Source organism: Monodelphis domestica, chromosome 1 (assembly GCF_027887165.1).
Source record: "Monodelphis domestica isolate mMonDom1 chromosome 1, mMonDom1.pri, whole genome shotgun sequence".
Taxonomy (NCBI): domain Eukaryota; kingdom Metazoa; phylum Chordata; class Mammalia; order Didelphimorphia; family Didelphidae; genus Monodelphis; species Monodelphis domestica.
In genome coordinates, this window is record NC_077227.1 from 81,351,549 (window position 1) to 81,372,846 (window position 21,298).

Consider the following 21,298-nt stretch of genomic DNA (forward strand, 5'->3'; position numbering starts at 1 on the left):
CACCTTCAAGACACACTCTACTGCAGACAGAAACCTGTTACAAGGAAATCACTTTAAAAGACTGATATATATTAATTTAAGGTCGCCAAGGAATTCAGCTATGTAATTCCTAAATGAAAACTCAAGTCAGCAGTCAACCTTTTATGGAGTTTAATTACAAACAGGAGGAAGAAAGGTATTAGAGATAGAGAGAAGGAGAGAGAGAGAGAGAGAGAGAAAGAAAGGGGAGAGAAGGGAATAGGGCTTAAATACCCCTTCTGTTTAGGCTGGGCCAAAAGGCCCAAGCCCTTAGATAGCTGAGGCAAAGAAAGAGATCAGTCCCTATCACTCACATGACCAAAATGGAGAAACAGTCTCAGGGGCCTCCACCTCCAGCTTCTTTTAGAGCAAACTTCTCAAAGCACCATCTCTCAGAGCAAAAACCTCTCCAACCAACCACCCCTCAGTCCTCAGACCCCTCTATCTTTAAGGAAACCATCCAAGTTCCCTCCCCTCAGTTCTCACATCTACCAATCACTGTCCATGTCTTCCCTGTGCCAATGGTGGCTCTAGCTTAACCCAGGACCGCCCAGAGGTCTGTGGCTTTGCACATGTCTGTTGAAGGTCATATTCTCAAATAATTAAATCTTGATCCTTTGCTGCAGCCCTTCCTAAATCCTGTTAGGACTGAGTGGGGTGGAAATTGTATTTTCCAAGACCTGGTTCTGTCATTCCAAGTATCTCTATTGTATCAATTCTAAAATCAATCATGACTCAAAGAACTTCCTGTTCTACGCTTAAGCATAGGTCAAAGCCCTTTCCATTGTTCAGCAAAAGGTTTCTGTCCTAAAGTAATCTTAAGAAGGGAGGAGGAGGAACCTCCCATGCCAATGGGGTTCACATTCCAATAGAGTTCCCACTATCAATAGGAAATTTTTCAAGTATGAAATTTCCCAATGGTGAAATTTCCAACATTTATAAGTCTAAGAAATTTTAAGGTTTACAAACCAGGCAACATTGCCAGATGCTTTAAAGTAACACAAGAAAAATGTGACTTGGAAATTGAGGAAAACCCCAAATCTGGTCTGTCATTAAATTGCCCTCTAACCATGTACCTAGCTACAAAATGTTTTGTTATCCATCTCCCAAGTAATTGTGATTGATTGTGAAAGCTGACCAAAAGTAACAACGATTCTCCTAGGTCAGAGAGAACTAACCTCTAAATCGCCCTATTTATGTCATTCATCTATAGCAACACTGTTTCGTTGACTATCTCCTTAGGGTATACGTCTTTTGTTAAATTCCATGAAATCATACATGTAGAAAATTGATTTTTGTGCCAAAGAAGTATGTAATCACTAACCTATATAATAAACAAGCCTCCTTGCTATGGCAGAATGCTCTGTGACACATGACACATCCCTACACATGTGGGACTGAGCACATAGCACTTCTTACCTCCATTACTCCACTGGATTGTCACACTTGGACGAAGTAAGTCCGGACCTTCATTGAGACTACTGGACGGATCTCAGAAACAGAAGATGAAAATAAACCATTCATCTTCTGTCAGAGAGGTGATGACCTATACATTTTCAGGCATGGCCAGGGTAGTAATTTGTTTTGCTACATTATGCATGTTTATGATAAGGGTTTTATTTTGTAATTTATTTTTGTTTCAGTTGTTGATGGTCAATTGGGGACAGGGGCAGTGGGATGGGCAGATTATAAATGCATATAAAAATAAACAAACATTTATCTAAAAATTGTGGATCTATCCTATATCTGAGTAAGCCTCACTCTACTCTTCTATAAAACAAAGGCCTTGGGCTAGATAACTTTGAATATCATTGCTATCTCTGAATATATTCTACTTCTTAATTATGATCTTGATCTAATCCTCTCCTAGGATCTAGCAATTATTTACCACTTTCCAGCATCTTTAATCTCCACCTTTCAAATAGCTTTTTCATATCAGCCTAGACAAATGGCTATGTCTCTCCAATTCTTTAAAAAAAAAAAAAAAGAACTCTTTCCTTAACTTTCTACCCCTATCCACCTTTCTATCCCTATCCATCTACTATCCTTTATCTGTCTTTCCTCTGACAACCCAACTTCTGGAAAAAAGTGGTCGGTCATCAACTTCACAACTTACTGGCCTGCCTTTTACCTTCTATAACCCAGCTTCTCTTCCTCACTATTAAATCAAAGCTGTGTTCTCTGGATCACTAATGACCTCCTAATGGCCAAATCCAATGACAGTTCTCTTTTCTGTAAAAATCCAAAGGAGTTGGATTAAATTATCTATATAGGTCCCTTGCAATTCTAAATCCTTCCATCTCTTCAGTCCTCATCCTTTTGTAGCCCTCAGAAGTACTTCATCAGTCCCTCCCTCAGGATATGCTTCTCTCCTTTAGAAGAATTATTTTCCTGAAACTTTTGCTATTTCTTCTAATTACAAGTGTGTAAATAGAATCTATTACCCTAAAAACTATCATCCCCAAGCAAAACTACAATTCCCACTCAAACCAGAGTAGTGGATCAGATTTGAGGATATAAGGAAATTGGGCAGCAACTGACAGAGTGCTAAGCCTGAAGTAAAGGGTCTTCCTAATTTCAAATCCCCTCTCAGACATTTACTGTATAACCCTGGGCAAGTTACTTGTCTGTCTCAGCTCCTTTTCTGTAAAATGGCTGTTAACAAGGATTGTTTAAGATGTGTGTAGTGTCAGGCACATAGTAGCTGCTATATAAATGTCAATCATCATCATCATCATCATTAAATAAGACACTTGTATGTCATCTAAAACAATGTTGTTTTTTTTTTAATTGGGACTCTACATTCTTAAAAATTACTGAAGACCTTTCTCAAAGAGTTTTTGTTTATGTGGGCTATATCTATCTATACTTACCATATTAAAAACTAAAATGTTTTAGCATTATTATGAAAATAGTTTTAACTTTATGTACCACCTAAAAAAGGTATCTGGACCTTCCAGTGATCCCCCAACCACACATTGAGAACCACTAATCTAACAGGGAGGTTTGCCATTACAAAGATTAGATATTCAGCAAAGACACTGCTCATCTCTGATCAGCAGGATGTAGTGACTTCCACCACAGTGGGACAGCTGATAAGTTTGAGAGACCTGACTCCTTGTGGGCTGGCCTGTTTTACTCCCCTTACGGACTACCCCACCCCCGCCAAACAATCTAGTCTTAGGGATGCTTCCTTGCCTTTTAAGAAAAAATTAATAAGTCTACATGACAGTCTATGTTGCTCCTGCAACAAACAACTCCAAAATATTCATCTCCATCCCTGACCACTCCAAAGCTCCAAACCCATATCCCAATTCTTCAACTGCCATGGGGGGTATCTCTACCAGTGTGGCACACTAGCACCCCAACTCAATTTGTCCAAAACTAAGAATGTTTTCCTCAAAACTTATACCTCCTAATTTCACTTGATTTTCTAATAGTGTAATTTACATTTTTTTAGCTACCCATGTTTGAAATTTTGGGGTTGTATCTGAATTGTCTCTCCTCCTTACATCTAATCAGTTACAAATTGGATAATTACAAAAACTTTTAAATGAGTCTTTCTACCTCCATTCTACCCTTCACAAAAGTATCCAATTTGTCTTCTTTATGCAAATTTTTGGTCACATCACTTTTGTGTACAAATCCTTTCTATCAAGTTTAAATTCCTTGGCTAACATTTAAGGCTCTCCATAATCTTTTTATCCTTTTCAGCATAAAGATCATAATCAATTGATAAACATTTATTAAATTCCCATTATGTTCCAAATACTTTGGGAAATAAAAAGAGGCAAAAAACTGTCCTGAAAGAGTATACAATCTAATGGAGGGGAGGAACATAATATGCAAACAAATTTATACAAAACAAGCTATATACAGGGAAAATATGAAATAATTAACAGAAAGCACTAGAATTAAGAGGGATTGAGGAAGGCTTCTACAGTAAAAGAGTATTTTAGTTTGACTTTAATAGAAGCTAGAGAGGTCAGTCGGCAGAGCCAAGAGTGTGCCAGGCAAAAATAGAATTTCTTGTTCAGAGAACAGACAGAAGACCAGTGTCACTGGATCAAAGAACAAAGTATTGAAGAGTAAGGTGTAAGAAGACTGGAAAGATAGAAGGGAATCTGGTTATGAAGGACTTTGAATCCCAAATAAAGCATTCTGTATTTGCTTCTGGAGACAACAGGAAACCACGGGGGATGGGGTAGGGGGGGAAGGCAGGCGGCACAAACCAAGATCATGCTTTAGGAAAATCATTTTAGAGGCTGAATGAAGGATAGGCAAGAGAAGAGCTGGGGAAAATAGACTCAGCAGTACGCTGTTACAATATACTTCAGGTTGTATGGGGTAATCAAAATGGACCTCTGGTGTTGCCAAGCTCTTTCCAGGATGGCTTATCCACCTTTGGAGTCCACCCAATTCTCAACTGTGGCTCCAAGAAGCTGTAATATGCACAGCAGTCATACTCCAGGAAAATGTTTTAGCATTCTAACCAGGTTGAGGGTAACCAATGGGACTCAAATGGGGGAGAGGGGAAATATATATATATTCAATCTAGACATGAGGTGATTAGGACTAAGGACCTGCACTACAGTGGTGGTAGTCAGAGGAAGGAAGTATGAATATTGGTGAAACATTGCAAAGGTAAAATTGACAGACCTTCAAAAGATTGGATATGCAACCTGACAAGAATGAGGAGTTTAGGATGATTCCTAGGTTAGGAGCAAAAGGGAATAGGAGGATGATGTTGCAATTTACAGTAAAAAAAAAAGTAGGAAGGGAATATTTAGAGGGGAAAGAGATTAAGTTTAGTTTTGGATATATTGAGCTTAAATTATCTACTCACCCAGTTTGAGATGTCTGAAAGGCAGTTGGAGATTAGCAGAAAGGCAGGATAGGAGATTTGAGAATCATCAGCATAGATGGTTATTAAATGATGGAAGCTAATGAAATCCTCAAGTGACGTATTACAGAAGAAGAGAATGTCTAAGACAGAACCCTGAGGGACACCTAAAGTAAGAGGGCATGATATAGAAGAAGATGCAGCAAATGAAACAGAAAAGAGAAGTAGATAGACAGGGCAAGAATCAGGCAAGAGTGATGTCCCAGAAATCTAGAGAGAAGAGAATCTCAAAAAGGAGAAAGTGATCAACAATCCTTAGAAAAGTCAAGGAGAAAGATTCTAGAGAAAAGTCCATTGGATTTGGCACCTAAGAAAATCCCTTTCACATGATCTTAAACTTCAGCCAAACTGAACACACTCGGAATTCCTCTCAGCCCAGGGCTTTACTTATGCCGTATGCCTAGAAGAGTCTCTCCTTAATTCCTCCACCTATTAAATTCCTACACATTATTTAATGGCTAACTTAAATGTCACTTCCTAAAGCCTTCTCTGATTCCCTTCAAGTGGTAATTATACTCTCCACCTTGAACTTCTCATAACTCTATATTTCCTTAAAGTTTGCAAAGTCCTTTGCATGTTTTTTCATTTGATCCTCATAGCAATCCTGACAGGTAAGTAGAGTTATATACATTTTACATATGAGGAAACTTGAGGAACAGACTTGCCCAGTGACACATAGCTAACAAGATCCTGAGTTTGAATTCAAATTCAGGTCTCAGTAACTCCAAATCCAGTAGTAAACTAGACAAACTGCCTTTTTTTTTTTAATCAATGACTTAAAGCCTTTTCAACTGCACAGACCAACAAGATAAAATTCAACAAAAAGTTGAATGTGATAGATCAAAAGAGAGATCCATGTTCAAGGCAAGAGGGAATATTTACTAGTGAGAGATATCAAGAAAAGTGTCATTGAGGGGATAACATCAGAGTAGAACCTTAAACGGGAAAAAATTGAAATGAGGAGGGAGGCCATTCTCCAGGTGTGAGACATAGAATGTATATTTGCAGAGGCTGGTTCAGGGATAGCAAGCAGGCCAGTTTTATTATAACATAAATTAAAGGGAGAGGAGTAATCAATCTAGAAAAGTTGTGGTAGCTAGTGGGTGAAGGGTTTCAAATGGCAGGCTAAAAGCATCTATTACCCTAAGGCCACAATAACAAACCTATGGCACATATGCCCAAAAAGCATGCAGGGCATGCAGGGCCCTCTCTGTGGACACTTGTGCAATCACCCCCCAGAGTTCCTTACCAGAAAGCCAGAGGGACTCAGGGCAGAGCTGTTCCCCTCCCCTTCTCCATGCACCTGAGGATATTTCTTACTTCCCTCACCCCTCTGCCTAGAAGCCCACTAGGAGAAGCTCTTCCCTCCCCTGACTGGGGTAAGGTGCTGGGAGGTGGTGTAAAAATGGAGACTTGAACTCTGGACTCCAAACCCCAGAAGTCCTTGCTCTGGCTCCCAGAATGCCTTGTAACCTCACCTGGGCCAAGAGCGAGATAGGGTATTTAACCTGACTGTAAAGGCTACTGGGGTCTTTTTCCTGTTTCCACTTGTAAGCAGAGGGCTCTTTCATGATGTAGGTGAGGTTAAAATGGGCCTCTCGGCCCACCTAGCACATGCTTCTCTTACTTGTATATTCTCAAATTCTCAACCTTTAATAAAACTCTAAAAATTTAATACCTGCCACAGCATGGCCCCCTAATTTTAACTGTTACAGTGGGGAGCTCACATGCTACATGAAGGTACAGTGCAGATGGCAGCCTAAGTCTGTGACCAAGGTGATTCCTGTGGTGGGGTTGGATGGGAGCTAGATTTAAAGGGTGCTTAAGAGGCGGAGTCAAGATGGCAGTGTAGAAGCAGCAAAAGTTCAGACCTCTGAATACCCTTCCTTACCAATTACAAACTAAATGTTCCTAGGGGACTGAAAATCAAACCTAACAATAAGACAGAGCAAAGGAACCCTACTGCTGGACTCGATCCAAAAGGTACACCCCCCCCAAAAGCCAGAATTTGAGAACACTCGGGTTTAAGGGGAAGGAAGAAGAAAGGTCCTAGGACCCTTCCCCCATCACCAAAAGCGCTAAGCCTCCAGTGACAGCAGGAACCTCTGGGCAGGCAAAGGCACTGGTCTGGAGGGTATACCTTGTGGGCAGGGTTGTGCCAAGGTCAGAGCGTTGAACACGGGCAGTGGGGAAGGAGCTAGAGAGGGAGCGCAGAGCGGGCAGCCTGATCACAGTGGTGGAGACCCTCCATATTGCTCCGGACTTCCAGGAGGTTTTGGCCTCAGAGCACATCCAGCCCAACCCAGCTGAACTTAATCCCATCAAAAGTCTTCAGAGGTTATGAAATCCCAAGCTCCAACACCCCTCCCTCACAGACTGCTGGACTTTAATCCAAACAAAAGCCTCCAGAGGACAGGGAAGCTAAAACTCTAACACCCCTCCCCCACAGACTACAATGAGAAATCTCCTGGCAAACCTGCAAGAAGGGAGACCCAAAACCAAAAAAATGAGAGGAACAAGAGCATAGACAAATCTGGGGAGTAAAGAAGGGGTAAATATGAGCGAACAACAGAAAAAGAAAAAAGAAATGAAAATCGACAGCTTCTATACAGGCAACGAACAAAGAACAAACGGAACAGAGGAGGGATCATCAAACAATGAAACAGAAATCCCACTGAATTGGATACAGTCTGGAAGAACTCAAAATGCAAATCAAAACACAATTAAGAGAGGCTGAAGACAATTGGGAAAAGAACTTAAGAACTAAGAAAAGTCATCTGGAAAAAGACAATAGTGTCCTGAAAGCCAAAATCAACCAGCTTAAAAATGAGGCAAAGGAGATGAGAGATGAGGTAAAGACAATGAAAGATGACCTCCAAAGAAAATCAGACCAGAAGGAGAAGGATGACCAAAAAGCCAGGGATGAAATCCAGTTTTTAAGAACCAGAATGCAACAACTAGAATTAAGTGACCTCACAAGGCAGCAGGACACTATAAAACAAAACCAAAAGAATGACACAATTGAGGAAAATATGAAGCATCTCATTCACAAAGAAGAAGATTTAGAAAATCGTTCGAGGAAAGACAATTTAAGAATCATTGGTCTACCAGAAGACCATGACAAAAGAAAAAAACCTGGATATCATACTACAGGAATTATCCAAGAAAACTGCCCTGATATTCTAAAACAAGAGGGAAAAGTGGAGATTGAAAGAATCCACAGATCACCTCCTGTATTTGATGCCCAACTGACAATACCTAGGAATATTATAGCCAAATTCAAGAAATATTAGACCAAAGAAAAAATATTATAAGCTGCCAAGAAGAAGTCATTCAGATACTATGGAACCACAGTGAGGATAACACAGGACCTGGCTGCATCTACACTGAAGGACCAAAAGGCACGGAATATGATATTTTGGAAAGTAAGGGAACTAGGTCCAGCTACCCAGCTACCCAGCAAAACTGACTATATTCTTACAGGGGAAAGTATGGTCATTCAACAAAATAGAAGAATTCCAAGAATTTATAAAGAAAAGACCAGACATGAACAGAAAATGTGATGCCCAAGGACAGAATTCAAGAGAATCATCAAAAGGTAATTTAAAAAGAGGGGAAAAAGAAAATAAAACAAAAACAACCTTTTTTTAAGAGACTCAATAAGTTAAAATTATACGTATCCCTATAAGAAAAGAGGGCATTGATAACTCTTAAAAATTGTTATTATCACCTAGGCAGCTAGAAGAATTACACTTAGAGGAAACAGTGACAAACTGTATAGGATGAAATTACAAGACATAAATAGGTATGTAGATATATGTATGCTTAAATACATATACATATGTATATACATTATATATATATACATACATATATATATACAATTAGAGCTAAAAAAAGAGGTTAATACTAAAAGAAATAAGAAAAGAAACAAAAGGGGGTAAATTTATATGTCACAAAGAAGCTCATGGTGGAAGGAGAGAGAACATCAATACACTGGAAGGGTAAAGAGGTTGGAGACAGGAAATCCTCAATTCTTACAATGCATTGAAATTGACCCAAAGAGAAAAGAACAATCCAATCCATTGGGGCAGAGAATAGATTTGCGCCCTATAGGGGAGTAGAAGGGTAACAAATGGACTGGTTGGGAGGGAAGCAATACACAGGAGGGGGAGGGGTAGTTTTAAAAAGACTGCAAAGAAAATAAGGGGGAGAATAATAAGGGAGGGGGAGAGAAAGGGAAGTAAAATAAGGGTGGGAACTAGGGGGACTGATTAAAAACAAACATTGGTGTAGAAAGAAATGGTGAAAGAAGAAAGGTAGGACTAGGAGTAGAAATCAAAATGCTAGGAAATACACAGCTGGTAATCATAACCCTGAATGTGAATGGAATGAACTCACCCATAAAATGCAAGTGAAGAGCAGAGTTGATTAAAATTCAAAAGCCTACAATATGCTGTCTAAAAGAAACACACATGAGGAAGGTAGATACGCACAGGGTGAAAGTAAGAGGATGGAGCCAAATCTAATAGGCATCAACTGATAAAAAAAAAGAAGATAGGAGTCGCAATCATGATATCTGTCAAAGCCAAAGTAAAAATAAATCTAGTTAAAAGAGATAGGAAAGGTAATTACATCCTGATAAAAGGCAGTATAGACAATGAGAAAATATCAATACTCAACATCTATGCACCAAATGGCATAGCATCCAAATTTCTAAAGGAGAAACTAGTGGAGCTCAAGGATGAAATGATACTGTAAAAATGGAGATTTGAACCCAGGACTTCAATCCCCAGAAGTCCTTGCTCTAGTTCCCAAGATACCCTCTAATCTCACCTGAATTCCCACCTGCTCCAAGAACAGAAATTGTTTTTAAACTGACTCCACCTTCTGCTAGCTCTCTCTTCCTGCTTGCGCTTCCAAGCACACGGTTCTCTCGAGATGTAGTGTAAATGAAATTGAATGGGCCTTAAAGCCCTCCTAGGCACATGCTTTCTTGTTTTGTATTTTTCTTTAATTCTTAATCTTTAATAAACCTCATAAAAATATAATGCTTCTAGCAGAGAAACTAATTTTAACTGCTACAATATAAAGTGGGAGACCTGAACCTTCCTCTATCAGAACTAAATAAATCAACCCAAAAAATAAATAAGAAAGTAAGAGAAGTAACTGAGATCTTAGAAAAATTAGAGTTAGTAGATATGTGGAGGAAAATAAATAGGGACAATAAGGAATACACCTTTTCATACATAGTACATTCACAAAAATTGACCATGTATTAGGACATAAAAAACATTGCAAACAAGTGCAAAAGAGCAGAAATAATAAAACCTCAGATCACAATGCAATGAAAATAATAATTAGTAAGGGTACATGGAGAGGTAAATCAAAAATTAATTGGAAATTAAACAATACGATTCTCCAAAATCGGTTAAAGAACAAATCATAGAAACAATTAATAATTTCATTGAAGAAAATGACAATGATGAGACATCCTTTCAAAATCTATGGAATGCAGTCAAAGCAATACTCAGGGAGAAATTTATATCCTTGAGTTCATATACTAACAAATTAGGGAGGGCAGAGATCAATGAATTGGGCATGTCAATTTAAAAACTAGAAAATGAACAAATTGAAAATCCTCAGATAAAAGATTAGATTTGGATCAACATCTCACACCCTACACCAAGATAAACTCAGAATGTGTGAATGACTTGAACATAAAGAAGGAAACTATAAGTAAATTATGTGAACACAGAATAGTATACATGTCAGACCTTTGGGAAGGGAAAGATTTTAAAACCAAGCAAGACTTAGAAAGAGTCACAAAATGTAAAATAAATAATTTTGACTACATCAAATTAAAAAGGTTTTGAAGAAACAAAACCAATGTAACTAAAATCAGAAGGGAAGCAACAAATAACAAAAACCTCTGATAAAGGTTTAATTACTCAAATTTACAAAAAGCTAAATCAATTGTACAAAAAATCAAGCCATTCTCCAATTGAGAAATGGGCAAAGGACATGAATAGGTAATTTTCAGTTAAAGAAATAAAAACTATTAATAAGTAAAGCCTCCCGCCAGCGAGAAGCTTTATGGTAGGAAAATAGAAGAGGGATAGAAGTTTTGGATCCCTCGAAGGGCGTGAAGGAGCCAAGCTTTTGAGATATCAATAATGAGTCAGTAATCAAATATTATTAATATTTGGGAGCCGCAGCCATGCTCCGATCAATGGATGTTACTGGAAGGCTATTTTCTGCCCAGAGATCCCATTTAACACTACACTGATCAGAGGATGGTATAGCTCAGCTGGGAGAATAAATAGAGACTAATAGAATTAGAGAATGCTAGGTATTAGCATTGGAAAAGAAAGAGAGAGAGACACCTGGCCGAAGGCCAGGCCTCAGGTAAAGATAGAGAGAAGAGAGAAAGGTGGAAGGACAGCAAACCTGTAGCTCGTCCAAGAAGAAGGAGGAGCTGAAGAAGGAGAGGGAGAAGAGAAGAAGAGGGAGAAGAGGAGGAGCTGGCCACAGCTTTCCAACTTATTGTCTACACAAATGAACTCAATACATATTGATAAGTTGCACAATGCCTCAATACATATAGATGAATTACCTAGTGTATTGCCATTGGATAATTGCAAATCGCGACAAGGTGAAGGGTGGAGTTTTTATCCTCAGGTGAATGCCATGCTCAGAATGGCCATGTGCCCATTCACAAACCATGTCTCTTTATAATATCTATGGGCTGGACTGCTACAATAAGTTCATGAAAAAATGTTCTAAATCTCTTATAATCAGAGAGATGCAAGTCAAAACAACTTTGAAGTATCACCTCATACCTAGCAGATTGGATAACATGACAGCTATGGAAAGTAATGAATGCTGGACGAGATGTGCCAAAGTGTGTACATTAATTCATTGCTGGTGGAACTATGACTTGATCTAAGCATTCTGGAGGGCAATTTGGAACTATGCCCAAAGGGTGCTAAAAGACTGCCTGCCCTTTGATCCAGCCATAGCACTGCTGGGTTTATACCCCAAAGAGATAATAAGGGAAAAGACTTGTACAAGAATATTCATAGCTGCACTCTTTGTGGTAGCAAAAAAAAATTGGAAAATGAGGGGATGCCCTTCAATTGGGGAATGGGGTATATGTTGGTGATGGAATACTATTGTGCTCAAAGGAATAATAAAGAGGAGGAATTCCATGGGGATTGGAACAACCTCCAGGAAGTGATGCAGAGTGAGAGGAGCAGAACCAGGAAAACATTGTACACAGAGACTAATACACTGTGGTACAATCGTATGTAACGGACTTCTCCATTAGTGTCAATGCAATGTCCCTAAACAATTTACAGGGATATATGAGAAAAAAACACTATCCATAGAGGACAAACTGTGGGAGTAAAAACACCAAGGAAAGGCAACTGCTTGACTACAGGGATTGAGGGGATATGATTGAGGAGAGACTCTAAGTGAACACCCTAATGCAAATACCAACAACTTGGAAATGGGTTCGGATCAAGGACATGTGATACCCAGTGGAATCGCGCATCAGCTATGGGAGGGGTGGTGGATGTGGGGGGAGGAAAAGAAAATGATCCTTTTTTTACCAATGAATAATGTTTGAAAATGGCCAAATAAAATAATGTTTAAAAGGAAAAAAAAAGTCCTCAGATAAAGACTAAATTAGAGATCCTAAAAATAAAAGGAGAAATTAATAAAATTGAAAGTCAAAGAACTATTGATTTAATCAATAAGACTAGAAGCTGGTACTTTGAAAAAAACAAAATAGGCAAAGTACAGGTCAGTCTAATTTAAAAAAGGAAAGAAAACCAAATTGACAGTATCCAAGATTAAAAGGGAGACCTCACCTCTAATCAAGAGGAAATTAAGGCAATCATTAAAACTATTATGCCCAATTAAATGGCAACAAATATGGCAATCTAGGTGATATGGATGAATACTTACAAAAATATAAAATGTCTAGACTAACAGGAAGAAATAGATTATCTAAACAACTCCATATCAGAAAAAAAATTTAACAATCCATCAAAGAACTCCCTAAGAAAAGATCCCCAGGTCCAGATGGATTTACAAATGAATTCTATCAAACATTCAAATAACAACTAATCCCAATATTATACAAACTATTTGACAGAATAAGCAAAGAAGGCGTTCTACCAAATTCATTTTACAACACAAATACAGTACTGATCCCCAAACCAGGAAGGTCAAAAACAGAGAAAGAAAACTATAGACCAATCTCCCTAATGAATATAGATGCAAAAATCTTAAATAGGATACTAGCAAAAAGACTCCAGCAAGTCATCATGAGGGTTATTCACTATGACCAGATAGAATTCATACCAGGAATGCAAGAATGGTTCAATACTAGGAAAACTATCCACATAATTGACCATATTAACAAGCAAACTGACAAAAATCACGATTATCTCAATAAGTGCAGATAAAGCCTTTGATAAAATACAACACCTATTCCTATTGAAAACACTAGAAAGTATAGGAATAGAAGTCTTTCCTAAAAATAATAAATAGTATATATCTAAAACCATCAGCAAACATCATCTGCAATGGAGATAAACTAGAAACCTTCCCAATAAGATCAGGAGTAAAACAAGGATGCCCATTATCAACTCTATTATTTAACATTGTATTAGAAACACTAGCAGTAGCAATTAGAGAAGAAAAAGAAATTGAAGGTATTAAAATTGGCAATGAGGAGACCAAGCTATCACTCTTTGCAGATGATATGATGGTCTACTTAAAGAATCTTAGAGAATCAACCACAAAGCTAGTCGAAATAAGCAACAACTTTAGCAAAGTTGCAGGATACAAAATAAACCCACATAAGTCATCAGCATTTCTATATATCTCGAACCCAGTTCAGCAGCAAGAATTAGAAAGAGAAATTCCATTTAAAATCACCCTAGACAGGGGGCAGCTGGGTAGCTCAGTGCATTGAGAGCCAGGTCTAGAGATGGGAGGTCCTAAGTTCAAATCTGGCCTCAGACACTTCCCAGCTGTGTGACCCTGGGCAGTCACTTGACCCCCATTGCCTAGCCCTTACCACTCTTCTGCCTGGGAGCCAATACACAGTATTGACTCCAAGACGGAAGGTAAGGGTTTAAAAAAAAAATTCACCCTAGACAATATAAATAGTTAGGAATCTATCTGCTGAGACAAACACAGGAACTATATGAACACAACTACAAAACACTCTCCACACAGTTAAAACTAGATCTAAACAATTGGAAAAACATTGATTGCTCATTGGTAGGATGAGATGACATAATAAAAATGACAATCCTGCCCAAATTAATTTACTTATTTAATGCCATGCCCATTGAACTACCCCAAAACTTTTTTACTAAATTAGAAAAAAACATAAAGTTAATTTGGAAGAACAAAAGATCAAGGATATCCAGGGAAATTATGAAAAAAAAATGCAAAGGAAGGAGGACTTGCAGTCCCAGATCTCAAACTATACTATAAAGCAGTGGTCATCAAAAAAATTTGGTACTGGCTAAAAGACACAAAAGAGGATCAGTAGAATAGACTTGGGGTAAATGACCTCAGCAAGACAGTCTATGATAAGCCCAAAGATCCCAGTTTTAGGGACCAAAACCGGCTATTTGATAAAAACTGCTGGGAAAATTAGAAGACAGTATGGGGAAGATTAGGTTTGGATCAACATCTCACACCCTACACCAAGATAAACTCAGAATGTGTGAATGACCTGAATATAAAGAAGGAAACAAAATTTGATTACATCAAATTAAATTAAAAAGTTTTTGTAGAAACAAAACTAATGCATCCAAAATTAGAAGGGAAGCAACAAATTGGGAAACAATCTTCATTACAAAAACCTCTGACAAAGGTCTAATTACTCAAATTTATAAAGAGCTAATCCAATTGTACAAAAAAATCAAGCCATTCTCCAATTGATAAATGGGCAAGGGACATGAATAGGCAATTTTCAGTTAAAGAAATCAAAACTATTAATAAGCACATGAAAAAAGTGTTCTAAATCTCTTATAATCAGAGAGATGCAAATCAAAACAACTTTGAGGTATCACCTTACACCTAGCAGATTGGCTAACATGACAGCTATGGAAAGTAATGAATGCTGGAGGGGATGTGGTAAAGTCGGGACATTAATTCATTGCTAGTGGAGTTGTCTGGAGGGCAATTTGGAACTATACCCAAAGGGCATTAAAAAAACTATCTGCCCTTTGACCCAGCCATAGCACTGCTGGGTTTGTACCCCAAAGAGATAATAAGGAAAAAGACTTGTACAAAAATATTAATAGCTGCGCTCTTTGTGGTGGCAAAAAATTGGAAAATGAGGGGATGCCCTTCAATTGGGGAATAGCTGAACAAACTGTGGTATATGTTGGTGATGGAATACTATTGTGCTCAAAGGAATAATAAAGAGGAGGAATTTCATGGGGACTGGAACAACCTCCAGGAAGTGATGCAGAGTGAGAGGAGCAGAACCAGGAGAACATTGTACACAGAGACTGATACACTGTGGTACAATTGAATGTAATGGACTTCTCCATTAGTGGCAATGCAGTGATCCTAAACAACTTGGAGGAATCTACGAGAAAAACCACTGTCCACATTCAGAGGAAACACTGTGGGATTAAAACACCGAAGAAAAACAACTGCTTGAATACATGGGTCGAAGGGATACGGTTGGGGATGTAGACTCTAAAGGAACATCCTAGTGCAAACATCAGTAACATGTAAATAGGTTCTGATCAAGGACACAAGTAATACCCAATAAAATTACACGTCAGCTACGGGATGGGTAGGTGGAGGGGAGGGTGGGAAATACTGTGATTATTGTAACCAAGGAATAATGTTCTAAACTGACTAAATAATTCAAATGGAAAAAAAAATAAAGGGTGCATAACTCACAGTGTGGCACATAGCTGAGGCCACTCTCCTCCCCTCTCCAAAGGTACCTCTTACCACCACCACCCCTCTACCCATCAGCTCAACCTCCCCTGTCTGGGGTAAGGAGGACTGAGGGAAGGGGGAATGTCACTCAAGGGGGGAGGCAGGCACAGCACTATCTGGAGGGTGGGGTGGTGGTAGGGCCTGGCACTGTCTCTAAACAGTTAGCATCACTGCCCTAGAGCAGAGAGCCACTAAAGGTGTTTTGCTTTGTTTTTAAAGAAAGAACAAGGTCAGACCTGCATCTCAAGAAGACAGATTATTTTACAGAAAACTGTTTGGAAAGGGAGAAAACTGGAGGCAGGAAGGTTATTACTATAACATGAGTGAGAGAGAATAAGGACCTACATTAGGATGGTGGCCTATATAAGCAGAAAAAAGGGGAAAGATATAAACAATGTTATAGAGGTAAAAACAGGATTTTATGATGATGAGGGAATTAAGGAAAGAAAAGAATCAAAGCTTATTTGTGGGGTGCAAACTTAGGGTTAACTAGGAGGTCCTGGTGATTCCCTCAACAAAAGTAGGTAATTTTGGAGGGAGGGTCAGTTTAGAAGAAGAGGATGAGATCTAGCTTGGGCATGCTGAGAATCATAAAAAAATGTATGTTGTTATTATCATTAGTGTACAGATCATATGCAGTAATAAGTTAATTTGTATAGTACACTAGACAGACCACATCTATAATACTACTTTCTAGTTTGTATTGTTAAAATTTTTATGGTTGGGCTGAGCATTAGATTGGTGGTCACCCAAAAATGAATTACTAAAATTACTAAAGTAAATGGAATTGCTGGTAGTTTATTTTTACAATAGAAATAGAGGAAAGATATTAAGGAAGAGAGAGACAGAGAGATAGAGAGAGAGAGACAGACAGACAGACAGAGAGAGAGAGAGAGACAGACAGAGAGAGACAGTGAGAGACAGAGAGAGACAGAGAGAGAAAAAGACAGAGACAGAGACAAACAAAGACAAAGACAGAGAGAGAGAGAGGAAGAGGAGGAGGAGGAGGAGAGAAAGCCCTGGTTTCCACTTAGCCAGGTAGAAATTCTCAGGCCCCAGCCAGGGGAAAGGAGTCTCAAGACAAAGGGCTTTCTCAGAGGTTCACACCTCCAGAAAGGCAAGGAAACTAAGTCAGCCTTTCCCTTTCCACAGTGACTGTCTAAAAGGAAAGCAGTCTGAGGTCTCCTGCACGAACTCCTCCAGGGGTCCAGTTCCACAGCCAAGTGAATCTTCACTCCAAGTCTGAGTGTCTGTCTTCCAGTCTCTACTCAAGTGTCTCTCTTTGCTCCAACTCTGAGTGACTGAATGATCTTGATCTATCCATATTTCTTATGTACCTCTCTTTCCTCTATTTAAAGACATTTTTCTCTTGTGTCATCTCCCCTAAATTTTACGTCTACCAATCACAGCAGACGCTCCTGTTCTGTACTACCCACTCAATGTATAAAATGGGTCTTCACACCTTTTGTAGTTAGTTAACACCTTTTTGTGGTTAGTTAACATATTTTTTTTTAGTTAGTTGATATCTTTTTGTAATTAAAATGGGTAGATCTATACTGAGTTAACACTTTTGGGAATTAAAATCTAAAAATAGACAGGGGATTACAATTTAATCTTCCCAATAAAGGAAGAGCTAAGTACCTTCATTGTTACAATCAGGGGAGAGCCAAATCCAATTTTCACCACATGTCTTTTTAAAAGGCTACTGTGGCATCTATAAACCATAAAAACTGTCAAAATAATTGAATGTGCTTAGCCTAGAGAAAAAAAAAGTACTCATAGAAGAACATATTTGGGATATAAATGCTTAGTTATATCAAGGCACAATAATTTTACATTTCATCTAGATAGAAGAGGAATACTAGGCTAGGGCAGAGCAGGTTTAACCTGAGTGAAAAAGTGGACAAGAGCTACAGGAGAAGAGTCTCCAAGTCACTGTGCACTTATGTATTAGGCAACAGAAAGTAATATAGTTGTTGGAGTGCCTATCACCAGTCCTGCTTCTGGTTCAGCCTGAAAAACTACCATAATTGGAGAAGATTTCAGAGCCAATCAACTGATAGTGAACATGCAGCTGAACTAACAAGGCATCCTAAGAAAAAGACAGGAGGCATTATGCATCAGATGGGTCAAACCACTTTGACCATCACCTTTCTTCAAAAGCCCTGGTACAGATTTCACCCAGGGAACAGCAGAACCCTGTTCCTCCCCAACAGCCTTGCTTTCAGCTCAGCCCCAATGCTTGCCATCCCCACCACTGACCCACTGACAATTGTCCATTGACAGGGAAGCCCAAGAACTCAGGCAGTAGCAACACACCCAGACAACTAGCCCTGCACCCAAATTATGCCATTACAGTCTAGCAGTCAAAACTACTAAAGACCTAGAGGAGGAAAGTTCTGTCCACCAAAGTCCTTGGCGCTTTCAAATGGATCAGCTTCAGAAAGTCTATGGTCTTATTAATGAAAATGGCCGTAAGGAAAGGGCATCAATTATTACTCGCCTTGCCACTGCATCCAAAGTACCCAGTGGGCCTTTCCATCTGCCTTGCAACTGCAGTCCCCTTTTTGTTTTCTCCTCCAATTATAATGTGAGGACCCTGAGAGCAAGGCCAGACTTGCATTTTGCATTTCTAATTATAATTCCAACACTTAACAAAATGATTTGCACACAGTAAAGCAGGACTTAATATATACTTTTTTTTCATTCCTTCATCTGGACCAATATTATTTATTTATTAAGCACTACTTTGTGCTCAAGAGAAATAGCATGACATAGTGAATAGAAGACTGGTTTCAAAGTTAGCAAGACATAGGCTCAAATCCCTCCTCTGATACATCCTGTGTGTGACTGGAGCATATGTCCCAGTCATTAGGCAACTCTCTAAAACTAAATTTCAGAAAAGGTACTGGCCTGAATTGGCAAACAAAGCTTCCTCACCTAGAATTCCCTATATCAATGAAGATATAACCTGAAAAGAATTCCCTATACCAATAAAAGTATAGCCTGGAAACTTATGTACCAGCTATTGTGTTAGGCTAGAAATAAAAACAAAAACAAACAACTGAAGAGACCTGGCCTCAAGGAGTTTACATTTTGTCATTGCAGACCATATATATACATATGTATATGTATAAATAATACATATGTAATGTAATAAATAAAATGTATATAATATAAATACAAGGAAATGGCAGGGGGAGGGGGGAGGAGAAAACACTAACATATGGAAGAGGATCTGGAAAGGAAAAACCTCCCAAAGAAGGAAACTAGAGAGAGTCCAACAGGCAGAAGATAAGAAAGTGTATAGTAGAACAGGAAGCCTGTGCAAAGGCAGAGATGGGAGATGCAATTATCTTCCTGTGGGGAACAGCATGAACATGATTTGGCAGAATCAAAAAAAGAATGGAAGGAAAGGATGTCATCTAGGAAAAGGGTATGAGAAAGAAAGGACAAGAGTGGAACATGATGAGCAGATATCAATGCACTGCCCCTGTATCAGTGGCAGAAACAGATTAGTTGGATCAACTCACATGGTTTCTTAAGAGGCTTTGAGGAATGGCATAGCGAAAAGAAAACTGTACTTTAAAGCAGATGGTCTGTGTTCAAATTCCAGCTCTGCTAATCAGTCCATTAACTGTGTGAACTTAAGCAAGTCATAGGTAATCTTTCTGAACCTCAATTTCATCTATAACATGCTTATAATTTCTGAACTTTCCACTCTACAGAAAAATCTTACATTAGCTATGATGAGTATTCAGCTAGCCAAAGCAATTGCAAAGAAAAAACTAATTCGATTTTTTTAATGTTACTTTCCAAATGTGTAAAATATTCAAGAGGAAAAGTACATGGCACCTTTAAAGAAAATTTGTGTCAGCACACCAAGTTTTAAAAATTACTAGGAGTTGAAGATCTCAATTAAAGTGTAAACTTTAGCATTTTATGCAAATTGCCTCACACAAACTCAGAGTAAAGGAATGAAGTGACTAACAGCAAAGTTGCTAGGTGACCTTTTCTTGATTTGGGGGCCTGAGGAAGGTCTGAAGAAAAAGAGTAACTCATTTCTTCAAAAAGTCCATCCATTCTGCACTGGTCCCTAATGTAAGAGTAAATGAGAAAGGATAAAATGGAAACTCAGAACTCCAGTCACAAGTTGAATAAGTATTGTTCAATGAACAATGTTATTCCTTTAAGCACTAGATAAAGAACGATTCTGCAGCAGGAGGCAAATTAATATTGAGAAATAATAAATTGGGAGATAAGGGTTCTGATGCCAATCTGAAGCCATAGATGAAATAGCAAGAAATCAAGTTTTTAAACACTAAAGCTTCTTCAAAAGTTAAAAGAAATAGATTTAAGAAGGAGAAATTATCAATCTCTAATCAGTAGAGTATATGCTTTACTGTTACTACTAGTGGGGATAATTTTGCAATGATTCCTCACCAGACTGAGATGAGTCCCCTAAACTCTAGAGCACCACCTTCACAAGGATGCCAGATTAATCTTTCTTATGCATAGATCTTGTCATGTCATTCATCTGCTCAAAATCCTTCAATAGCTCCTCATGGTCTACTTATTAAAGTTCAAGGCATCTGAGCATGAGCTTTCACAATCCAATACCACCCTTCTTTTCCAGCCTGCTCTTCAACTTTTCTGTTCCATAGACTCCACTCCAATAAAAGCAGATCACACAAATACATGGGAGATATTACTTTGCTAATGATGGTGTTTATGTTTCCCACCATCTTCCTATTTCTTTAAGTTCATTTCAATGTCATCTCTTCCATAAGGCCTTTCTGAATCTCTCCAACATTAAGATCAAAAGTTTATAAACATAGATGGATATATAAGATACATTTACAAACATACACTAAAAACCTATTCTGATGCCTTATTATTGCCTACTGAATCAGAATACAAGCTCTGACAGGTCTTATACCAATCTGGAAAAGATTCAAGCACAATCAGTCTATGAACCAACCTAACTAAATTGCCAAGAAACTCATCACCAGAAGGTTAGCCACCATATATTTTAGCTACATTAAATTCTCCACTAAGGAGCAGAAGAGTTATTATTCAAATAGCTAAAGAGACTATCTATACCAAAGATCAAATATACTTTTGTTCTGCTTCATTTAAGTGGAAAAGATATATCCCTCTATTAGACAGTGGGCTCCATGGGGGCAAAGACTCTGATCTCTGAATGTGTCCTAGCTCCAGATTAATGATAATAATAGAAGTAAGCTCGTGTTTACACAGCACTTAAAAGAAATACAAGCCTCGCAACTACATAAGATAGGATAGTGCAAGTATTGTTATCCTCATTTTATAAATGAGGTCCCTAAGGCTAAATAGTAAAGAGGCTGGCACCAGCCTCTAGCTGAC

At 38.5% G+C, this 21,298-nt stretch overlaps 1 protein-coding gene across 8 annotated transcripts in view; it reads right to left on the reverse strand.

Annotated features, from left to right (window-relative positions):
• Nucleotides 1-21,298, reverse strand: part of TBC1D12 (TBC1 domain family member 12) — a 145,634-nt gene that overhangs the window by 110,761 nt on the left and 13,575 nt on the right. For 2 of the 8 annotated variants that reach the window (XM_056802285.1, XM_056802281.1), the window contains exon 1: nt 4,865-8,071. The exons of the other annotated variants lie outside the window; for them this stretch is intronic. The gene's annotated coding sequence lies outside the window, so the exon portion shown is untranslated. Of the gene's footprint in view, nt 1-4,864; nt 8,072-21,298 lie in introns of those variants that run through there. 8 annotated transcript variants of the gene reach the window in all.